General features: G+C 40.7%; 1 pseudogene; it reads right to left on the bottom strand.

The window, feature by feature from the left end:
- Positions 1-5,644: 5,644 nt before the first annotated feature.
- LOC103237957 (pre-mRNA-splicing factor 38A pseudogene) lies at positions 5,645-6,587 on the bottom strand (annotated as a pseudogene).
- Between the last annotated feature and the right edge of the window lie 15,716 nt (positions 6,588-22,303).

Below are 22,303 nucleotides of genomic sequence, written 5' to 3'. Positions count from 1 at the left end.
AATATACTTTCATTTTGCTCAAACGTTCTTAACTGCAGCGTTCTGTTCCGCATTACTTTATACTCTTACCATCTTCTCTTGCTTTGCTAAAATTATATATAATGCAAAATTGAGATTGCTGTAAAAATACATTTTGTTTCTTGATTAGTGATTGTGCCTTACATATTTAAATTCAATTTATACAATTAAAAAATTAACAATTTTTCTTAAATTCAGTTAACATTTTGTGATTTAACTTTGAGGATAATGACTGTAGAAAAATGGTTTTCAGATCAAATCATTTATGAATCATCTGAGGACCTCAGAATTCTTTCTTCACAGATTTTGCATCAGCAGCTGTGGGGCTAAGAAACCTGAATTTTTTAGCAAGGTGCTAGGCAGTTCTGGTGCAAGCAACTTAGTCGACCCCCCAGCCTTTAAGAAACACTGCAATAGAGAAAGGCCGGGTGCAGTGGCTCACACCTGTAATCCCAGAACTTTGGGAGGCTGAGGCGGGCGGATCACTTGAAGTCAGGAGTTTGATACCAGCCTGGCCAACATGGTGAAACTCTGTCTCTACTAAAAATACGAAAATTAGCCAGGCGTGGTGGCAGATGCCTGTAATCCCAGCTACTTGGGAGGCTGAGGCAGGAGGATCACTTGAACCTGGGAGGCGGAGGTTGCAGTGAGCCAAAATCACGCCACTGTACACTAACCTGGACAAGAGCAAAACTCTGTCTCGGGGGGGGGGTAGAAATATCAAGAAGGGGTGGAGAAGTGGGGAATGACTTCTAACAAATGCCATATTCAGTGTACCCAATAGAACTGAAAGAAAAAAAAAATCAGCATTCCTACAGTCATGTCTCATTGTTTCTTATCAAAACGAACACTGTAGTTTTAAGTTTATAAAAATGAAAAATGATATTTGCATAGTCTGACAGTAAGATATTTTTAGCAAATATTATTTTATAGCTGTACAATTTATCTGACCATTCACTTAAGTAGTGTATCTGGGAAGAAAGAACAATAGTAAAATCCAGTCAGGTATTTTTGTTGTATTGAATTTGATGACATGATATAAACTAGATAGAACTAGAAAGTAGGTTAAAAGATTTTTGGGCCAGGCGTGGTGGGTCACTCCTGTAATCCCAGCACTTTAGGAGGCTGAAGTGGGTGGATGACTTAAGTCCAGGAGTTGGAGGCCAGCCTGGGCAACATGACAAAACTCTGTCTGTACAAAAAATACAGAAATTAACCAGGCATGGTGTCACATACCTGTACTTCCAGCTACTTGGGAAGCTGAGGTGGGAGGATTGCTTGAGCATGGGAGGTCGAGGCTGCACTGAGCTGTAACCAGCCTCTGCACTCCAGCCTGGGCAACAGAGACCCTATGTCAAAAAAAAATTTTTTTAATAGTAGTGTTGTTACTTAAATAGAACTTCTAGTCTCTTTTTTTAATAAGCCCTCCCACAGACACAGACGCAGACACACACACACACACACCTTCTTACGGAGGGATATATTCAAGACTGTGGGAAATGCATATGCTTCTGTTTTTGAGAAATATGCATGACAGAAAATAATTATAATTTGCCTGAATGATTTTTAATTTAATCATAAGTTGACTAAAATAGGTTTGTGGCTAAATTAATGTGTTCAGAAGCTGATTTTATTGAGTTAAACTTTCGCTGAACTTTATTAAAACCCTTGCAACAGCAATTAATCTTAAGAAATGAGGAAATGGAAAGGTTAATTTACATTAAGTGTACTCAAGAAGAAAAAATGAATTTAAAACAGTTGTTATCCCGGAGTCTGTAGATTTTTGTGCATCAAATATTCATTTTTTCCAAGTTACAACTTTATTTGTAACTTGTATGCATAAACATTTGCTCCAAAATCTGGTATTACTTTTTTGTTTCAATTCCAAAATCAATATATATGAGAAATTTTATATAGAAACTTAATTTATAGCATTAAAAGTGTATTACCCACTACAATGTGGCCTGGGTGACAGCGAGACTGTCTCTAAAAAAAAAAGAAAGAAAGAAAGAAAGAAAAAGTATTACATCTTATGAGAATTGAAATTCCAGAAAGTCCAAAATTTCAGAATACATTTTTTTGAAGAAGAGTTGATATTGTCTGTTTGTAAGTTGTATGAAATAACAATGACAGGTAGCAAAAGTTAAGTATGAGCATAGCTAGTAAGAAGGTTTTTTAGAAAGCATTAGTTTGTGAAAATGTTGGTTAAGTTGTATGTTTATAGTTATGATGCATTTTTGACCCTGGAGAACTCCAAATTATTTAGTATGCTTATGGAGTTATTATTTGCTTTATTTGTTTTTTAAGAAAGCATTTAAAAATATTGCTGTGAATTAACTTTAGATGCTAGTAAACTTTGTAAACATTCAGTTTTCTTACTTAAAAGTATATTTTTAGTTGGATACACATTGAAAGAGGCAAAGAAACCTTTACCACATATATTTTAAAGTTTTGGGAATTAAGGCTGAGCTGTTTCAGTACCAATTATAATCTTGTAGTAAATGAAATGAATTAGTTTAAAGCTATCAATATTTTCTTATGTTTTTTTTTTTTTTGGCAAATACTAACAAAATAGAAGTTATACACAATAACTTAGGGTATAATTGTTATTAGATTCTCATGACAGGTCTTCTCAGATTCTCAGTCACATTCAGTGGTCGAAGGGTGACATGTGTCATGGTTAAGAGCCAAGGCTTCGGAGTGAAACTTGCCTTAGATTTGGGAAAAAGTACTTAACTTTCTTTTTTTTTTTTTTCCGCCCGGGCTGGAGTGCAGTGGCCGGATCTCAGCTCACTGCAAGCTCAGCCTTCCAGGTTTACACCATTCTCCTGCCCCAGCCTCCCAAGTAGCTGGGACTACAGGCGCCCGCCACCACGCCCGGCTAGTTTTCTGTATTTTTTTAGTAGAGACAGGGTTTCGCCGTGTTAACCAGGATGGTCTCGATCTGACCTCATGATCCGCCCGTCTCGGCCTCCCAAAGTGCTGGGATTACAGGCTTGAGCCACCGCGCCCGGCCGTACTTAACTTTCTTAAGCCTCAAAGTCCTTATCTGTAAAATAGAATAAGCAGTTGTCTGAGGAGCAAATGAGGTAATATCTATAAATTTGTAGCACAGAGGTGGGCCAATATAAGTATCCAATAAATGTTAGTTGTTACTAATGGCATTGCTGCTTTTCTTGGTTTTATAACAGTTGTGCCAGGTGAAATTTCTGAAGTCCTACCTCACTTGTTTCTGGGACAGAATCACTTACGGAGAATAGTTTTGGTAAAATTTTCTTTTCCCGTAGTTTTTTCTGCTTTTATTAGTTTGAAAGATTGCCTGTGTTTAGCTGTTTTCCTTATCCTGAATTAGAAGTAGAAGGCTACAGTTCATTTAGTAGTAGCATCGTAAAGAGGAGCTTCCTGTAGCTTGGTCTCCTTTAGGATATATACGGTATCCTGCTGGTCATGGTTTTTGACAGTGAGTATTTCAAATGAGGCAGACCCTGGTGAGATATTTTCCAGCCAGCTTGACCCCCTGTTAGGGCAGGCAGAGTGGGGTTTTGCTCTCCTGACATGCCCCAGAGAAGATGGGGGGTGGTGGAGCTACTATCTTCACAACAGGAGATCTTTTAGAGAATTCCATTGTCAGCAAATTATTAATTTTTATGTATAGTTTTTTTTTTACATTTACATAGAGATGCTTATATTGAATCTTAAAAGGTAGTCCTATGTAGTTGTATCAGAAACCAAAAACGCTCTTTCAGACCACTTTTATTAACTCAGGTATTATGAAAGGAATCACTGAAGAATATGAAAGCTCAAATAAGATTAAAAAATGCTTTAATACTGCTGCAGAAGTCTTTCAATTCAAGAGCAGGCAATAGAATGTAGAGAATGTTTACCTTATGACTAGATACAACCTCCCAAGAAAACCTGGATCCTGCAGGGCAGCTGGTCTTCACAGTTCCTTCTGGGACTACAGTTGCTGGGAGTCATTCAATCACTTTTCTCTTTTTAAGGGAGTTAAGTGCAGGTAAACGAACTCTCCTAGCAAAGATCTTGATAATCTCTTGATTATCAACGTCTATGGAGGCTTTTTAGTCCTTCCTTTGCTTCTGCATTCTTGACCCCTGGCTTCTTTCACCTATTCTCTCCTAATTCTCCTGTCTTTCTGAACGGGCCATTCCAATGTTCTTCTACTTCTTCCCGTCACCAGTGTCGGTGTTGCCTATGGTTCTGTTGTGTGCATTTCTGATATATATAAACACTCTGGGGAGTCTTATTGACAGATTTCACAATTACTGAAACATTGTCGATTCTGGCCTGGATCGCTATGTTAAACTCTGGTCCCTATCTCCAACTTTATGGTCTTTTTTTTTTTTTTTTTTTTTTTTTTTTTTTAGCTATGCCGTAGCTGTCTCAAATTAAACTTGTTAAACTGAATGCATCATTTTCATTACTACCACAATCCTCTAATTCTCTGCCCCTCTAAAAGCCATCTTTTCCTGCTGTATTTTCTGACTTTGTGAATGGCACTATTGTCTAGCAATTCAGGTCAAAACCATGACTAGTATTAGATACTTTCCTCTCCATCAAATCTTTTTCAATCCTGTTACCCTACTGTTACTGACTAGGCCTGGGTAATGTCAATGCTTATATAATAAAGGCTGGATACCTTAACCTGGATTTTAAGCTTGTGGGCAAGAACAAATGAAACTATGAAAAAATGGGCTGTATAAAGGGTATTAAGTGCCACTCTCTGTTGAACTGTCGGATGAAACTGGCTTTAATGATCCAGAAGAAGCCTTACATTTGAATGCATTCTGTTCTTTCAAAACTGCTGCTAACCAGTTTTCATGTTTATTACCGTTTGCTGCTGCTGGAAAAAAGTTAGGAGCTACTACGTTTTACTCATTTGTTCTTTGAATAACAGCAGCAGCACAAATCCCAGGATTCTCAAAGCAATTCCAACCACAACAAACCAAAAACTAAGCTACAGAGAAATGGGAAACAGGTGTGTCTGGTTTAATAAAAAGGGAAAGGGTCATTAGGTGGCCACATCCTTTCCTTATCATTCATATATCAACCTCCAGATCCCTTCTACTCTCATAAGTCTGAATACAGTCAAGGTTAGTTGGGTAAAAAACTGATGTTGATTATGATTAAAAAGAGATACAAAACTCACATCTCCTTTGTTAAAAACAAAGATTGAGACACTTGATAAGAAAAAAACTAAAATATTTTTATTATTATTAGATGGAATCTCTCTCTGTCACCCAGGCTGGAGTATAGTGGTACGATCTCGGCTCACTGCAACCTCTGCCTCCCAGGTTCAAGTGATTCTCCTGCCTCAGCCTCCCGAGTAGCTGGTACTACAGGTGCCCGCCACCACGCCTGGCTAATTTTTGTATTTTTAGTAGAGACGAGGTTTCACCATATTGGCCAGGCTGGTCTCGAACTCCTGACCTTGTGATCCGCCTGCCTCAGTCTCCCAAAGTGCCGGGATTACAGGCGTGAGTCACCGCGCCCGGCCAAAAAACTAAAATATTCTTATAGCTAGCTGAGAGAGATCTTAATCCTTCCACACAGACAGATACCCTCATATCCACAGGAGGCCATATGGACTAAAACCAAACTGAGTCCATTACTCATTCCCTCACCGGCTCTTCTTGTGGCTCTTCTTAGACCTTTCGGGAGACATTGAGTATCTCCTGTGTCTGTGACTACGGTGATGACCTGGGGACTTGGAACGGGATCTGTGCCGCCGATCTCAGGACCTGCTGCGGTGACGTGTTGGACTCTTGCTCCGATGCCTTTCTCGGCGCGGGGCGGGGCTTCTCCTTTTGGGAGATCGATTCCGCCTTCTAGGAGAGCGACTCCGACTCCCCTTCTGTAGCGCAGTGTGGGAGAGCGACGGGGGCTTGTCCAAGTCTCCGGAGCTTCTCCGGCGGTGATCAGGTGATGGCGCTCTTTCCAACTTCTCATCGTCCTCTTCTTCCTCTTCGCTGGACTCCACGCTGTCCATGTCCTCTTCCAGAGCAGTAACTCGAGGCTCCAGCTGCTCAACTTCCTCTAATACCTAGCGTTTCTGCAGCCGGAGCAGAATGATATCACAGACTGTCTCACTGTGCAATAGTTCAACAATAAACTCATCAACATGCATCCATTCAAACTCCCCACTTCGGTTCTGGCTCTTGATTTTTCGATAGTCTTTGTACAAAGGCTCCAAGTACTTGTAGCAATCAATTGCAGTGCCTGTCAGCCTCATGTAAAATGCCCCCAGCATGCGGACATACTTGAAATCTTCATTTTTGATAAACTCTACAGTGATATCCTTCTCGGGTTGAATTTAAAGCATCTTCAAGGTTAAACACAGAAAGGGTGTTGGTTTTATGTTGCCACCATAGATGCCACCCACAGACCTTAACTCCATGGCTCTACAGACTACAAGCCCCAGCCGTAAGTCCAAAGCACTGCTCTTTCCAGTACTCGGACTCATAGATTCGAGTTCGAATGATCTTCTCTGCCAGATACTGAGGGTTGGTGCGGTGGGTGCTGTGCGCATCCTTCACTGTACGGTTAGCCATTTTAGAATCTTTTATGTAGAGTATTAATTGAAGAATATAAAAATTTTATAGCTTTCTCAAATGCAGAGTTCCTTAATCAGAATATGATGAAATAATTTCGTTCCGAAATGCTTCATTAATCTGCCATTGTTAGGAATAAGATGATTTTTCAAAAAACTTAAGCTCATTATCCTAAGTCCCTTTTTTTAAAAAATGAAATATGCCCAAGCGCGGTGGCTCACGTCTGTAATCCCAGCACTTTGGGAGGCCGAGGCGGGTGGATCACGAGGTCAGGAGATTGAGACCATCCTGGCTAACACGGTGAAACCCCGTCTCTACTAAAAACATACAAAAAATTAGCCAGGTGTGGTGGAGGGTGCCTGTAGTCCCAGCTACCCAGGAGGCTGAGGCAGGAGAATGGCGTGAACCTGGGAGGCGGAGCTTGCAGTGAGCTGAGATGCGCCACTGCACTCCAGCCTGGGCAACAGAGCGAGACTCTGTCTCAAAAAAATAAATAAATAAATAAACAAACAAATAAATAAATAATAAAAATTAAAATTAAAAAATGAGATGTAAATGTCTTTCATCCTCAATACTATGCAAAATATGGATTATAAATTATCTTCTATAATTTCTAATCTGAAAAAAACAAATGACCAAGCTGCTTAGAATTGATTGAAGTCAAAGGGTTCAGCTGTTGTGGTTTTGGTTGAGGCAAGTTCACTGGTTTTAATGGGAACATTGACGCCTCTACAGGCTGTTCAGAAAGGACAGAATTCAAACAATACAGAATAACACAGGGTAAAACAATGTCAATGCCTCTTCAGTTATTCCCTTTGCCAAATACTTAGGGCATTAATAAAACTTTGGTGTCCTTTTAAATCTTTATAAAACACTCATTCATTCTTTCCCTTTACACACACACACACAGAGAGAGAGAGAGAGAGAGAGAGAGATAAATACATGGAAATAATCTATACATATTTTGTGACTTTGCTATTTTGCTTGAACAGCATCTTGGAGATTCGTGTGTGTATGTACGTATATGTGCATGCTTTTTCATAGTATATATTTCTCTATTGATGAGCATTTTTGTATTTTTAGTAGAGACGGAGTTTCACCATATTGGCCAAGCTGGTCTCAAACTCCTGACGTTGTGATCCGCCCACCTCAGCCTCCCAAAGTGCTGGGATTACAGGCATGAGAAATCACACCCGGCCAAAAATAGTATATAGGTACATAAAACAACCATGTCATAGTAAAATGGGGATCATAGTAACATCAAGATTTGATTTTTATCTATTCATTGAAATTTATTATGTACAGGCCATGTATTCTTTATCTCATTTGAAAATAACAATTAAATGAGGCATACGCTACTGTAATAAACATTTCACCAAGGAAGAATCAGTATCAGGTTAAGTAACAGGCCCAAGTATGTTGTATCTGTGCAGCTGAAGGCACATATGAGAGATTCCTAATTGTAAAATTAATAGATTAAGGGGAACACACATTTTAGATTCTGGTAGATGCTGCTAGTTGTACTCCTCCCACAAAAACTATATCAGTTTAATTCCAGCAGCCAGGTATGAGAGCACATTTCCCCATATTCTCACACTAAATAGTGTAAATCTTTTTATGTTTTCCCAATTTGTATTTACTTGATTATTAAAATTGAACCTATTTTCATGTGCATATTGGTATTATTTGTATTTTTTATTATACTTTAAGTTCTGGGATACATGTGCAGAACGTGCAGGTTTGTTACCTAGTTATACACATGTCATGGTGGTTTGCTGCACCCATCAACCCGTCATCTACATTAGGTACTTCTCCTAACGCTATCCCTCCCCTAGCCCCCCACCCCATGACAGACCTCAGTGTGTGCTGTTGCCCTCCCTGTGTCAATTTCATTGTTCAACTCCCACTTATGAATGAGGACATGCAGTGTTTGGTTTTCTATTCCTGTATTAGCTGAGAATGATGGTTTCCAGCTTCATCCATGTCCCTGCAAAGGACATGAACTCATTCTTTTTATGGCTGCATAGTATTCCATGGTGTATATGTACCACATTTTCTTTATCCAGCCTATCATTGATGGGCATTTGTGTTGGTTCCAAGTGTTTGCTATTGTGAACAGTGCTGCAATAAACATACATGTGCATGTGTCTTTATAGTAGAATGACTTCTAAGCCTTTGGGTATATACCCAGTAATAGGTTTGCTGGGTCAAATGGTATTTCTGGCTCTAGATCCTTGAGGAATTGCCACACTATCTTCCACAATGGTTGAACTAATTTACACTCCCACCAACAGTCTAAAAATGTTCCTATTTCTCCACATCCTCTCCAGCATCTGTTGTTTCCTCACATTTTAATGATCACCATTCTAACCGGCGTGAGATGGTATCTCACTCTGGTTTTGGTTTGCATTTCTCTAACGACCAGTGATAATGAGCTTTTTTTCATATGTTTGTTGGCCACATAAATGTCGTCTTTTGCGAAGTGTCTGTTCATATCCTTTGCCCACTTTTTGATGGGGTTGTTTGTTTTTTTCTTGTAAATTTGTTTAAGTTCCTTGTAGATTCTGGATATTAGCCCTTTGTCAGATGGATAGATTACAAACATTTTTTCCCATTCTGTAGGTTGCCTGTTTACTCTGATGATAGTTTCTTCTGTGATGCAGAAGTTTCTTAGTTTAATTAGATCCCATTTGTCAATTTTGGCTTCTGTTGCCATTGCTTTATGTTTTAGTTATGAAGTCTTTGCCCGTGCCTATGTCCTGAGTGGTATTGCCTAGGTTTTCTTCTAGGGTCTTTATGGTTTTAGGTCTTACTATTTGTATTTTTCCTGTGAATTGCTCTTCCATGTTGTTTGCACAGTATTCTCTTGGATGATGAGTCTTTTTAAAATTATTTGTAAGTGCATAGAGCAGTTACGTACATGCATTTTTTGTCACGTACGTTTCTTTCCATCAGGTGCATGCGTCTGGCTTTGTTTATGATGGCTTTTGTCTTACAGGACATTCAAAGTTTTGTGTACAAAATTCTAGTCTTTCCCCTGCTATTATGTTTTGCTTAGAAGACCTAGGAACCTCCAAATCTTAAGTATACTCTTTCCTATTTTCTTCTTTTATGGCTTGTCTAACTTTATTTTCATTTGAAATTTTGATTGTTCATGGCGTAGGATAGAAATCTAATTGTATTTTTGCCTGCATTGATTTCAGAGTATGCTAGCAGCATTTATTAAATAGACCTTTCTTTCTCCCACCAAAATGAAATGCTGCCTATGATATATATCAGGAGCCCTTTTCATTTCAAGGTTGCTTAGATATACAATCACTATTTTAGGACCAGGGAAAGGAGTCTCTGGACTGTTACACATGCAGGGATTTGTGTACTTTCAGCCCCCACTCTTTTCTTTTCTTTTTTTTTTTGTCTCTGTATTAGTCCATTCTCACACTGCTATAAAGAAATACCCACGATTGGGTAGTTTATAAAGGAAAGAAGTTTAATTGACTCACAGTTCCATATGGCTGGGGAGGCCTCAAAAAACTTATAATCATGGCAGAAGGGGAAGGGGAAATAGGTACCTTCTTCACAAGGTGGCAGGAGAGAGAGAGCAGTGAAACCCTGTTTCTACTAAAAATATAAAAATCCGCTGGTTGTGGTGGCATGCACCTGTATTCCCAGCTAGTTGGGAGGCTGAGACAGGAGAATCACTGGAACCCAGGAAGTGGAGGTTGCAGTGAGCTGAAATCACACCACTGCACTCCAACCTAGGTGACACAGTGAGACTTCGTCTCAATAAAAAAAAGAAAGATTAACTTTTAAAGGCTCATGAGATTACATCAGGCCTTTCTGGATGATCCACAATAATATTCCTGTCTTAAGGTCAACTGATTAGTAACCTTAATTACTCCTGCAGTATTCCTTTTGGCCTGTAATGTCACATGTTCACAGATGTGACTAGGAGGTGAGGGTCATGGGGATCAACATTTTGCCAACCACAATAGGTATATACAGATATTAAAAATACATTGAATTGGATCCTTAAAATAGGTACCTTTTACCATATATATATATAGCACGTAAATAAGAAGTAAAACTTAGTATATGGATATTTACTTCAAGTAGAACTGATCTGACTAAGCGTCAGATAATGAGTGATGGGGGTGGGTATTTTTGAGCTGGGACTGAAAAGGTAATTAAGACAGTGACATGGAATCAGGGCAGAAAGGCAATTTGGTAAAGAAACAGTCTGAGAAAAGTCACAAGTCGGCTGGGTGCTGTGGCTTATGCCTGTAATCCCAGCATTTTTGGAGGCTGAGGCGGGTATATCACTTGAGGTCAGGAGTTCAAGACCAGCCTGGCCAACATGGTGAAACCCCCATCTTTACTAAAACCACAAAAAAAAAAAAAAAAAAAAAAAAAAAGTAGCCAGGTGTGGTAGCACGCACCTGTAATCCCAGCTACTTGGGAGGCTGAGGCATGAGAATTGCTTGAACCTGAAAGGCAGAGGTTGCAGTGAGCTGAGATAGTGCCACTGCACTCCAGCCTAGGTGACAGAGTGAGACTCCATCTCAACAAACAAACACAAAACCACAGGTAAGAAGATACAGAATGTACAAGGAGAAAAGAGTTCAGATGGAACCAGGCAAAAGCATGTGTAAGAGCAGGAAAAATTAAGAATGGAGAGATGGATTTGGATCAGATTATCTGGCATTTCCCATCAATCATAGACTGGAGTTGAGCGATTGGAGGCAGGGAAATATTAGAAGACTGTTGCAGGAGGTCGAGCAACAAATAAAGTGGGCCTAAAAAAGCACTGTGGTGTCAGGAGTCAAGGCGCAGTGATGGTCGTAATAAAGACTGCAGAAATTAAAATGAAAGTGACTTTCCAAAATGAAAGGTGGCATTCTGGCTTGTAGTAGAGACTTCTAGTTGTCCCCCAGGTCAGTTCTCCACTTTTCTAGTAATTCAACCCTTCAGTTTTAACTTGGCACTGAGAATAAAGATATTTTTCAGTCTCTCTCCTGGCGAGGCATGACTGTGTGAGTAAGTTCTAGTCAATGGAATGTGAGTGGAAGCGACATGGAGCTTCCAGTACGCATGCCCTTAGTGGGCTATGGATGTCATGCCAGCGATCCATCTTGGGACATGATGGATCTTGACACTCCCTAGGAATAGTGGAGGAATTAAAATAAAGGAATATGGATATTTACCACCATGGAGCAGCTCCAGGGCTGCTGAATACAGCTGTGCAGTTGTGAGCACCATTCCCATAGACCACAATGTGAATGGGACTCCGTAAAGTTGTGCAGTGCACATCCTGCACAACCATACACAGTAACCCAGAAACACCTGTGCAGGTAGGATAGACTGGAGGAGTAAGTCTTGGAAAGCTTACACCTGAGCTGTTTAAACTACTATTATTTTGGATCTCTGTTTCAGCTTCTGAACCTATATTACAAGTAATACAAGGTTCTGAATCATAGATAGCAACTTGGGTGTTTTAGTGTCCTTTAGCAAAGGAAGAAAGGTTGAAAGGAGTAGTAGTCAAGGGATGAGATGAACTGAAGATTGCTTGAGTGAATGCTGAGTGCAAAGCACTATGGTAAGAGCCATGGGGAGTATAAAGAAAGCACAGTTCTTGCCCTCCAGGAACTTAAAATCTAATGAGGACAAACATATTTATGCCAATAATTTCACAGAATATCACTCTCAAGAAATGTATACTCTAGTGCAGAAAAAAATACGGATTTTTACTTTTATTTTTATTTTTATTTTTTTTTTGAGACGGAGTCTTGCTCTGTCGCCCAGGCTGGAGTGCAGTGGCCAGATCTCAGCTCACTGCAAGCTCCGCCTGCCGGGTTCACGCCATTCTCCTGCCTCAGCCTCCCGAGTAGCTGGGACTACAGGTGCCCACCATCTCGCCTGGCTAGTTTTTTGTATTTTTTTAGTAGAGACGGGGTTTCACTGGGTTAGCCAGGATGTTTATTAATTTATTTTAATTATTTTATTTTATTTATTTTATTTTAATAGAGACAGGGTCTTGCCTAGGCTGGTCTCCAACTCCTGAGCTCAAAGGATCCTCCTGTCTTGGCCTCTCAAATTGCTAGGATTACAGGCATGAGCCACTGCACCAGGCCCTATGCCAATAATTTTTATAGGAGTGAAGTGTGGCTTTAGAGGCAACAATCTAGTAAGAAAAAGACATTGAAACCAATAACATTAATATGAGCAGTGAAGCAAATCCTGGAGGTGCCCCTGATGTGAAGCAGAATCTAACCAGCTAGCCTCAAGTTTCCAAATCACAACATTTGTCACTTTTCCCTTAAGATATTCTTACATTATGAGATTCAGCACTAATTTTTCCATTTCAGTGCCCTGAGACATCTGGCTTCTGTAGCACATGAGCAGTCTGCCTAGTATATTTTAAGGATTGTTTTTTTCCTCAAACAAAAAGGAAAAAATCAATATTTTTTATTTGCACAAGAAAATGAAAACCTGCTTGGCCTCAGAGGAACAAAACATCTAATTTATTTTACAATGTTTTCTAAATATTACTCTAGAGAAGCTTATATTTATGGTAGTATTTGAATATGACCTTTAAAATACATTGTTTGGGTAGTTTTGTTTTAAACAGACTATGATAATAATATGAGGGAAAATGCAGTTGAAAAATGAAAGTGTATATGTTTACTGTTTATGTGAGGGCCAACCCCAAATCCTGCAGAACCTTTTCTCAATATTAAGATCATTCTCATTGCAGCAGCATTTGGCTATTAAAACCCACCTCAAACAGTTACTGGGGACCAATTAGGAGAACGACTCTACTAAACCCTGTGCATGTCTGGTTTATGAGACAAATTCGATGTTTTCTAAAACTTTTATTTTAAATTTAATTTTTATTTTTAGTTCTGCACATGTGCAGGATGTGCAGGTTTGTTACACAGGTAAACGTGTGCCATGGTGGTTTGCTGCACCTGTCAACCCATCACCTCGGTATTAAGCCCCACATGCATTAACTATTTTTCCTAATGCTCTCCCTCCCTCCACCCCACTCCCCTGACAGGCCCCAGTGTGTGTTGTTTCCCTCCCTGTATCTATGTGCTCTCATTGTTCAGCTCCCACTTATAAGTGACAACATGTGGTGTTTGGTTTTCTGTTCCTGCATTAGTTTGCTGAGGGTAATGGCTTCCAGCTCCATCCATGTTCCTTCAAAGGACTTGATCTCATTCCTTTTTATGGCTGTATAGTATTCCATGGTGTATATGTACCACATTTTCTTTATCCAGTCTATCACTGATAGACATTTGGGTTGATTCCATGTCTTTGCTATTGTGAATAATGCTGCAATGAACATATGTGTGCATGTATCTTTGTAATAGAATGATTTATATTCTTTTGGGTATATAGCCTTTAATTTAATTTTTAATTTTTTTGTAGACTCAGAGGTCTTGCTTTGTCACCCAGACTTGTCTTGAACTCCTGGGCTCAACTGATCCTCCTGCCTCAACCTCCAAAAGTGCTGGGGTTACAGTTGTAAGGCACTGCACCCGGCCCAGTATTTTTTTTTTTTTTTTTTTTTGAGACCCAGTTTTATTCTGTCACCCAGGCTGGAGTGCAGTGGCACAATCATAGCTCACTGCAGCCTTGAACTCCTGGGCTCAAGTGATCCTCCCACCTCAGCCTCCTAAGTAGCTGGAACTACAGATGTGTGCCACCACACAGCAGCTATTTAAAACAATTTTTAAAACTAATTACAACAAAATTTATATCGCTGTTTCCCAGGCTGGTTTCCAACTCCCGGCCTCCAGCAATCTTCCTGACTCAGCATGGCAAAATATTGAGATTACAGGTGTGAGCCACCACACCTGGCCTTCTGTATTCTCATACAGTAAGTCACTACCCAAAAGGAGACATAGAAACATAAAAATAAATAACTAATACACAGTGTTAAGTAGAGGCCGAAAGCGTTGTGAATATGTAGGGAGGAAAGGATTATTCTCACTGGGTGAAACTTGAAGGCTTCATTGGAGTGATGGCTATGAAAGGATTGGTAACATTTTGACACGAACAATTAGAAATGAGTATGGGGGCTGGAGCAGGCTTGGGAAGGTGAATGGTGCAAAGAGAGGCAAGGAGCATACAAGATAAAAACAAGGTGGGCCAGGTATGGTGGCTCACATCTGTAATCCCAGCACTTTGGGAGGCTGAGGCTGGTGGATCACTTGAGGTCAAGAGTTCGAGACCAGCCTGGCCAACATGGGGAAACTCTGTCTTTACTAAAAATAAAAAAATGAGCTGGGCGAGGTGGTGCACACCTGTAATCCTAGCTACTCGGGAGGCTGAGGAAGGAGAACCGCTCCAACCCGGGAGGCAGAGGTTGCAGTGAGCTGAGATTGTGCCACTGCATTACAGCCTGAGTGCTGGAGCAAGACCCTGTCTCAAAACAAAACAAAACAAAAACAAAAATACAAAAAACCAAGGGGCACATGCTGGGCCTCTCTCAGAGAGGCGTGGTCTTCATTTAGCAGACGAAGGCCGTCAAAGATTTTTGAACCCGGTGGTGACGATCCTATCTGTCCTTTAGTCAGTGTGGGAAAGACTGGAAGGGTCAAAGACTAAAAGCTGGAGACCGATTTAGGAGACTGTTGCACGATTCCAGGCAAGAAGTCCTGAGAGCCAAACAGAAGGAACATGAGTAAAAAGGCAACGGTGGATGAAGTGTTTGAGACACTCTTGAAAAAGAAGCTTCAGGGTTTGGTTACTGGGAAGAACTGGAGGAAGAAAAGGAGCACCGTAAAATAGTCCTCAGAATTCTTAAGCATGTAAGTTATAACTCTAACCTTATAATCTAACATGAAACAAAAACAAAGAAAGCATTGTATTTCCCCCAAAGACACACATTAATAAACTCCCACATATCAGTAAATGGCAAATCTGTTTTGCTGTCCCCTGACCTTGCAGTCATTGTTGATGTGACATTTTCTCTCATATTTCTGTTTGCTGGTTTGACCTTCAAAATATATCCAGATGCATGGTCAGGTATGGTGGCTCAGGCCTGTAATCCTAGCACTTTGGGAGGCTGAGGTGGGCAGATCACTTGAGGTCGGGAGTTTGAGACCAGCTTAGTCAACATGGTGAAACTCTGTCTCTACAAAAAATACAACTATTAGCCAGGCGTGGTGGTACACACTTGTAGTCCTAGCTACTTAGGAGACTGAGGCAGGAGAATCGCTTGAACCCGGGAGGTGGAGGAAGTTGCAGTGAGCCGAGATCATGCCACTGCACTCCAGCCTGCATGACAGAGCAAGACTTCCTCTAAAAAAACAAAACGAAAACCAAAGTATATCCAGATGCAGACATTTCATCCTTCCATGGCTGACACTGTCCTGGGCTGGGCCATCATTTTCTTTTGTCTGTATCATTGCAGTTACCTCCTAACGGGTTTCCTCAGTTAATCCCTGGGTCCCTGTAGGCTACTCTTAACACAGCAATTATTTTATTAAACTAAAGTGAAATTGGTGCTTGTAATCCCAGCTACTTGGGAGGCTGAGGCAGGAGAATCACTTGAACCCAGGAGGCAGAGGTTGCAGTGAGCCGAGATTACACCACTGTACTCCAGCCTGGTTGACAGAGCAGAACTCCATCTCAAAAATAAATAAATAATAAATAAAGTGAAATCATGTCATTCCTTTTCTCAAAGCTTTCCAGTAATTCCCCACTTCTACTTTTACTATCAGAGTAAGTCAGCGTCCTAACTATGCAGGCTGCTAAGCCCTCCACAATCTGCTGCTTCTCCTCTACCTTATTGTCCTTGGTTATTTTGCTCCAGCCACACTTGACACCTTGCTGTCCTTAGAAAATGCCAACCACGCTCCTGCCTCAAGGCCAATGCCCTTGGCACTGCTTTCCTGTGAGTTTCTGCTCAAAATGTCACTTTGTCACAGAGGCCTTCTTGATTACCCTGTGAGGTAGCAACCCTCTTCCTTCCACTGCATTCTATATCCCCTGACTCCAACTTAGCTTTTATGTAACAGTTGACAAAACACATATCTACATATATGACCACTGTGTATGTCATCAACTAAATGAGGGCAGGCCTATTGGTCTTTTTATTTACCTTTCATTCATTGTTTCATCACCAACACCTAAAGCAGCTTGGCACAGAATAGGTATTGATTTTTTTTTTTTTTTTTTTTTTGAGCCAGAGTCCCTGTTGCCCAGGCTGGAGTACAGTGGTGCAATCTCAGCTCACTGCAACCTCTGCCTCCCAGATTCAAGTGATTCTCCTGCCTCAGCCTCCTGGGTAGCTGGAATTATAGGTGCCTGCCACCATGCCTGGCTAATTTTTGTATTTTTAGTAGAGATGGGATTTCATCATGTTGGCTGGGCTGGTCTTGAACTTCTCAGCTCTAGTGATCTGCCTGCCTCAGCCTTCCAAGGTATTGAAATATTTATTGAATGAATGAATCAATGAATCCTATCAGCAGAAGGGTGAATTCCAGAAGCATATACTAGATACTTCCGTTATTGACACTTGTTTGTAACACAGCACCTGATGAGAATTTCTGATAAACTATACATTGTAACCAGCAACAGAAAAAAATACCTAGTCTAAACAAATCTACTCTCTACCATATCTTAGTACCACGCTACTCAACTATTTTCTAGCCTAGCAAAACAAAAACTTTTGAGGTGGGGGGTTAGGTTAACAAGTGATTTTGGCATCATTTTTCAAAAGAGCTTTCAAGCTACAGAATTCACTCAGCCATATAACAACTTTATTAAGGAACTATCCATATGCCAACACTGTGCTCTGGGCATGAAGGCATGAAAGGTTGTTCCTGCTCTCAAGGGGATTACAGTCATGTTTTTTTTAAAGGACGAATCAACTTGCAATTAAAAAGGTACATGTCAAGTGCTTTGCGAATATGCTGTTGAGTACAGAAGAGGGCCAATTAACTCAGCAGACACTGCAAAGGAGGGCAGGCTGGAGCTGAGTCTTGAGGGATCACGTAGATTTACATAAAATATAAATAGATGTTTATTTATTTTAAAAAATTTTTTTTTCTGTGCTGGGCAGAAGCAACAGCAGCCTAACCAAAGGCATAGGGTTCTGAAGGAATTTGATGGGGAAAATGCTGTGGTTTGCATGTATGAGTCCCTTCAAAACTCCTATGTTGTTACATAAGCCCAAGGTGGGGCCTTTGGAAGGTGATTAGATAGGATCGGTGTCCTTATAAAAGGGCTGGAAGGAGTGAGTCTGTCCCTTTTTTGCCCTTGTAAAAATGCACGAAGAAAGTGAAACTGGGCCGGGTGTGGTGGCTCACACCTGTAATCCCAGCACTTTGGGAGGCTGAGGCGGGCAGCTTATGATGTCAAGAGATCAAGACCATCCTGACCAACATGGTGAAACCCTGTCTCTACTAAAAATACAAAAATTAGCTGGGCGTGGTGGCAGGCACCTGTAGTCCCAGCTACTTGGGAGGCTGAGGCAGAAGAATCGCTTGACCTTGAGAGGTGGAGGTTGCAGTGAGCCGAGATCACACCACTGCACTCCAGCCTGAGCGACAGAGGGAGACTCCGTCTTAACAACAACAACTAAATTTTGGCATATGAATGCATCCTAAGGTCATAAGCTCTCATACTTTATTTTCTTTGGTTTGATCTTGGCATGTGAGATAGTTTACATGTATCCACTGAAAAACCTGCTGTTATTGGCTGTAGAGTAGTCAATCAATAATTCTGTTTTCCTTTTGGATATTGGGTAGGATAATTTCAGTGTTTATTGATATGATAATATGAAACCAAACCTATGAAGTTTTTTTCTTAGATGAAAAAATGAAGTCTAATCAGGAAGAAGGGAGATGACAGATAATAGAAGAGTTTATATTGAAAGAGAAAGAATGGAATCAGGGTTATCTGTATGGGGGCTACAATATTTTAACTTGAGATTTTTTCTTCTTCTTCTTCTTTTTGAGAAGGAGTCTCACTCTGTTGCCCAGGCTGGAGTGCAGTGGCGCAATCTTGGCTCACTGGAAGCTCCACCTCCCGGGCTCACGCCATTCTCCTGCCTCAGCCTCCGGAGTAGCTGGACTACAGGCACCCGCCACCACGCCCAGAGAATTTTTTGTATTTTTAGTGAAGATGGGGTTTCACCGTGTTAGCCAGGATGGTCTCGATCTCCTGACCTCGTGATCCACCCACCTCGGCCTCCCAAAGTGCTGGGATTACAGGCATGAGCCACTGCGCCTGGCAACTTGAGATTTTTTTTCCTGTCGTGTTCCAACTTGTTTCCTTCTAATTTCTTGCTAAAGCTAATTAGAAATCCCCAAACTAGGGCAGGTGTGGTGGCTCACGCCTGTAATCCCAGCACTTTGGGAGGCTGAGGCAGGTGGATTACTTGAGGTTAGGAGTTTGAGAACCGCCTGGCCAACATGAAATTTCAGCCGGGTGTGGTGGCGGGTACCTGTAATCTCAGCTACTGGGGAGGCTGAGGTATGAGAATCACTTAAAGCTGGGAGGCAGAAGTAGCAGTGATGCAGTGAGCCAAGATCATGCCACTACACTCCAGCCTGGTCTGGTCAACAGAGTGAGACTCCATCTCAGAAAAAAAAAAAAAAAAAAAAAAGGAAATCCTCCAACTAAAAGCAAAAGGGATGGGTGTGTAACTCATCTCTGTGCAGTGGATCCAGGGACTTAGGCTCCTTCTATCTTATGGCTATGCTGTCTTTAACATACACCTTTCAAGGTCAACATGCCTGTCTTTATCACCCTAGTACAGCAGAAGAGACACCCAGATTTGTATGCAGGCAGTTTTTATGAGCCAGATGTGGAGGTGGTATTCATGGATGTCCCAGTGGCAAAAACGTAGCTGCATAGCTAAAACAAATTATATACAATGCTGGTGTCCAGGAAAGTATAGAATGGTACTTTAGAATCGTATTAACATGGCCAGATATGGTGGCTCATGCCTGTAATCCCAGCACTTTGGGAGGCTGAGGCAGGCAGATCACTTGAGGTCAGGAGTTTGAGACAGGCCTGGCCAATATGACAAAACCTGGTCTCTACTAAAAACACAAAAATTAGCTGGGCATGGTGGCGTGCACGTGTAATCCCAACTACTTGGGAGGCTGAGGCAGGAGAATCGCTTGAGTCCAGGAGGCAGAGGTTGCAGTGAGCTGGGATTGCGCCACTGCACTCCAGCCTGGGTGACAGAGTAAGACTCTGTCTCAAAAAAAAAAAAAAAAAAAAAAAAAAAAGAATTGCTTTGACAGTGATTACTAAGATGACCATTTTTTCAGTGTCTGCATCTATGAAATTCTTGATGCTTTAAAAATGAATTTCAAAGAGCTGTTTATCTGATAGGGGCATTTATCTTTTATCTACTGCTTCTCCTACAAGTCTACAAGTTTTCTTCCTCTCTCGTTCCTTATAGTTATGGGCCTCCCCCACCCCCTCCGCAGTGGGCACACATGCTTTAGCATATGCAAGCTCATTATATTTTGCTTTGTGATGTCTCTCTCTGTAATTTGAAACTATAGAAATCCACACTTAGAGGGATCTATATGGGGCTTTGTATTTTATGCCATTGATCTACGTGTTTATTTTTTCCATCAATTCTGCCCAGTAGGTAGTTGAAAGGTATTACAGAGATGAGGGGACAATATGCATGATGAAAAAAAGAATCAACCAGTTAAGTTTGCATTCAATTTCCTTATTCAGTTGACTTGACTTCAGTCTCTCCAATAATAGCTGAGCGTGTGTGTCTGTGTGACTGTGGCAGGAAGATGAGGAGGTGGGGATGGACAAATGAAAGCAGTGAGAGATTATGGGGGATTGAGATAGAGCTAGTAAAGCTGTGAGCTGGTAAATTGTTTGGGGTTCATGCTGTCGAAGAACAAAATTTCAACATATTTTGTTAAAATATCAAATTGGCTTTTATTAGCAATTCATGAATTAAGTAGCCTCTCATTCATGAAACAGAAAAGACCTTCCAGTGGGCTGAGCAGAGGAGGTGAGCTTCATAGGCATACAGAGATGAAGAAGCAGAAACAGGGAACAGAAAGCTGACTGGTCATTTCCAAGTGACTCTCCTTCTAGGGTTCAGGCAGAGGGAACTTTCTCATTGTGTCTATTCAGGGTGACTGGGCTCCTTTTGACTGGCTGCGGTGAGTTTCCGATTCCTTGGAAAACCATTTTATAGTTCAGTTTGACTATGTGGTACTTAGCGTGACTGACTCCATTCTGGTTTGCTCTGGTTTGTTGGGGCTTAGTACAGGAGCTTAATCCAAAACAACGCCCTCCTATTAAATTTCATTTGGCAATGCAACGAGGATTCTATATTTGTGTATTGATTTCATGAATTCCAAACAGCTTCTGAATTGTCAGACTTGTTGGAGCACAATGTTGTATTTGATTATTAATACCTGATTTTAATAAGATTGCAAAATGAGTTATCAATGGTAGTGAACTTAATTCAGGTTCTCATATTTTCCCTAAAACCAAGCAAGCGAACAACCTAGAGAGGTATTAAAATTAAGGACACGTAAAAATGCTGTTAGGAAGGTAGCAGTGTAGTGTTTAAACCAATAATTTTGCTTCTTAGGAAGACAGGATAAATGACTTTTTGAATAAACACTGCAATAATTGTGTAGAGAATTCATATTTCTTCATGCTGAAAGACGAAAAAAGGAATTACTTTGAGTGCAAAGAAATTTATGGCTCAGTTGTGAGTATGCATTGAAAAGTGGAATTATAGCTGCCTGAAGCTTATTTGAATTTATAATGAAGGAAATTCAGAAGTAAAGCGGCGTAGACTTGATATTCCCAATGTTGCGACCCTTCCTAAAACTCTTCGAGTTTCTTGATCATATAAAACTTGCTTGCGGCAGAGATATTGGCAGTGTATGAAATCTGGACGGAATGCAGAACCTAGTATAGTCCAGGGAAAAATGTTCTTTCGGGTGCTGAATATATAGGGGCATGATACAAACAAGCCTTCAACTATTTATCATAGTTCATGGTCTGGTCATGTCCTCTGCCAAAGCTTTTCTGGGAAGCTGTAAGAAGAAAATGATTTGCTGGCCTAGCTTCTGACTTGACTTCATTCCTCTCTGTGGGGGATCACTTTACATTTCCTTAATTGCAGAGACAGCTTGTGTGGTTGGCAGTTGTTTGAACTGAGAAATGGACTTTAATGAACTACAGTTTCTTTGGCTCAGCTGGAATTTAGTAGTCATAGACTAAATTAACAGCCACGGTCAAAGCCCAGATGACAGCTGTGTCACAGAAAAGGAAAGGTAAGGGTTTATTTTGTGCTACTATGTTAGGATCATGCTCTTAAAATAATGGGTTTTGCAACTTCACACTTTTGAGTTATATTGCCATTTTTTTTTAAAGGTACCAAAAGGCTCCTCCACGGTAATGTTATGAACCTCAGGTGTCAGGATAGGGAATGTAGCCTAGCTGATTGCAGATAGTAATTTGTATTCATCTTGTGATTTACAATAGGTAGTTTTTTCTTCGTTGTGACTGAATGCAACAGGTCGTGAACATGCTTTCTATTTAACATCTAAGGTTACAAATATGAATAAAGGTGAAGTCGCATGGACGAACAGAATAAAAATTAGAACTCTCATCCTTGACCTTTAATTTTACAAGTGGTACCACTTCTACTACTTCTATGGGCGTCACAAACATTTGTTCTCGCGTTTTAAAGACATTAT

Source organism: Chlorocebus sabaeus, chromosome 9 (assembly GCF_047675955.1).
Source record: "Chlorocebus sabaeus isolate Y175 chromosome 9, mChlSab1.0.hap1, whole genome shotgun sequence".
Lineage (NCBI taxonomy): Eukaryota > Metazoa > Chordata > Mammalia > Primates > Cercopithecidae > Chlorocebus > Chlorocebus sabaeus.
Note: the sequence above shows the minus strand (reverse complement) of the source record. Positions and strands in the feature narration are given on the sequence as shown.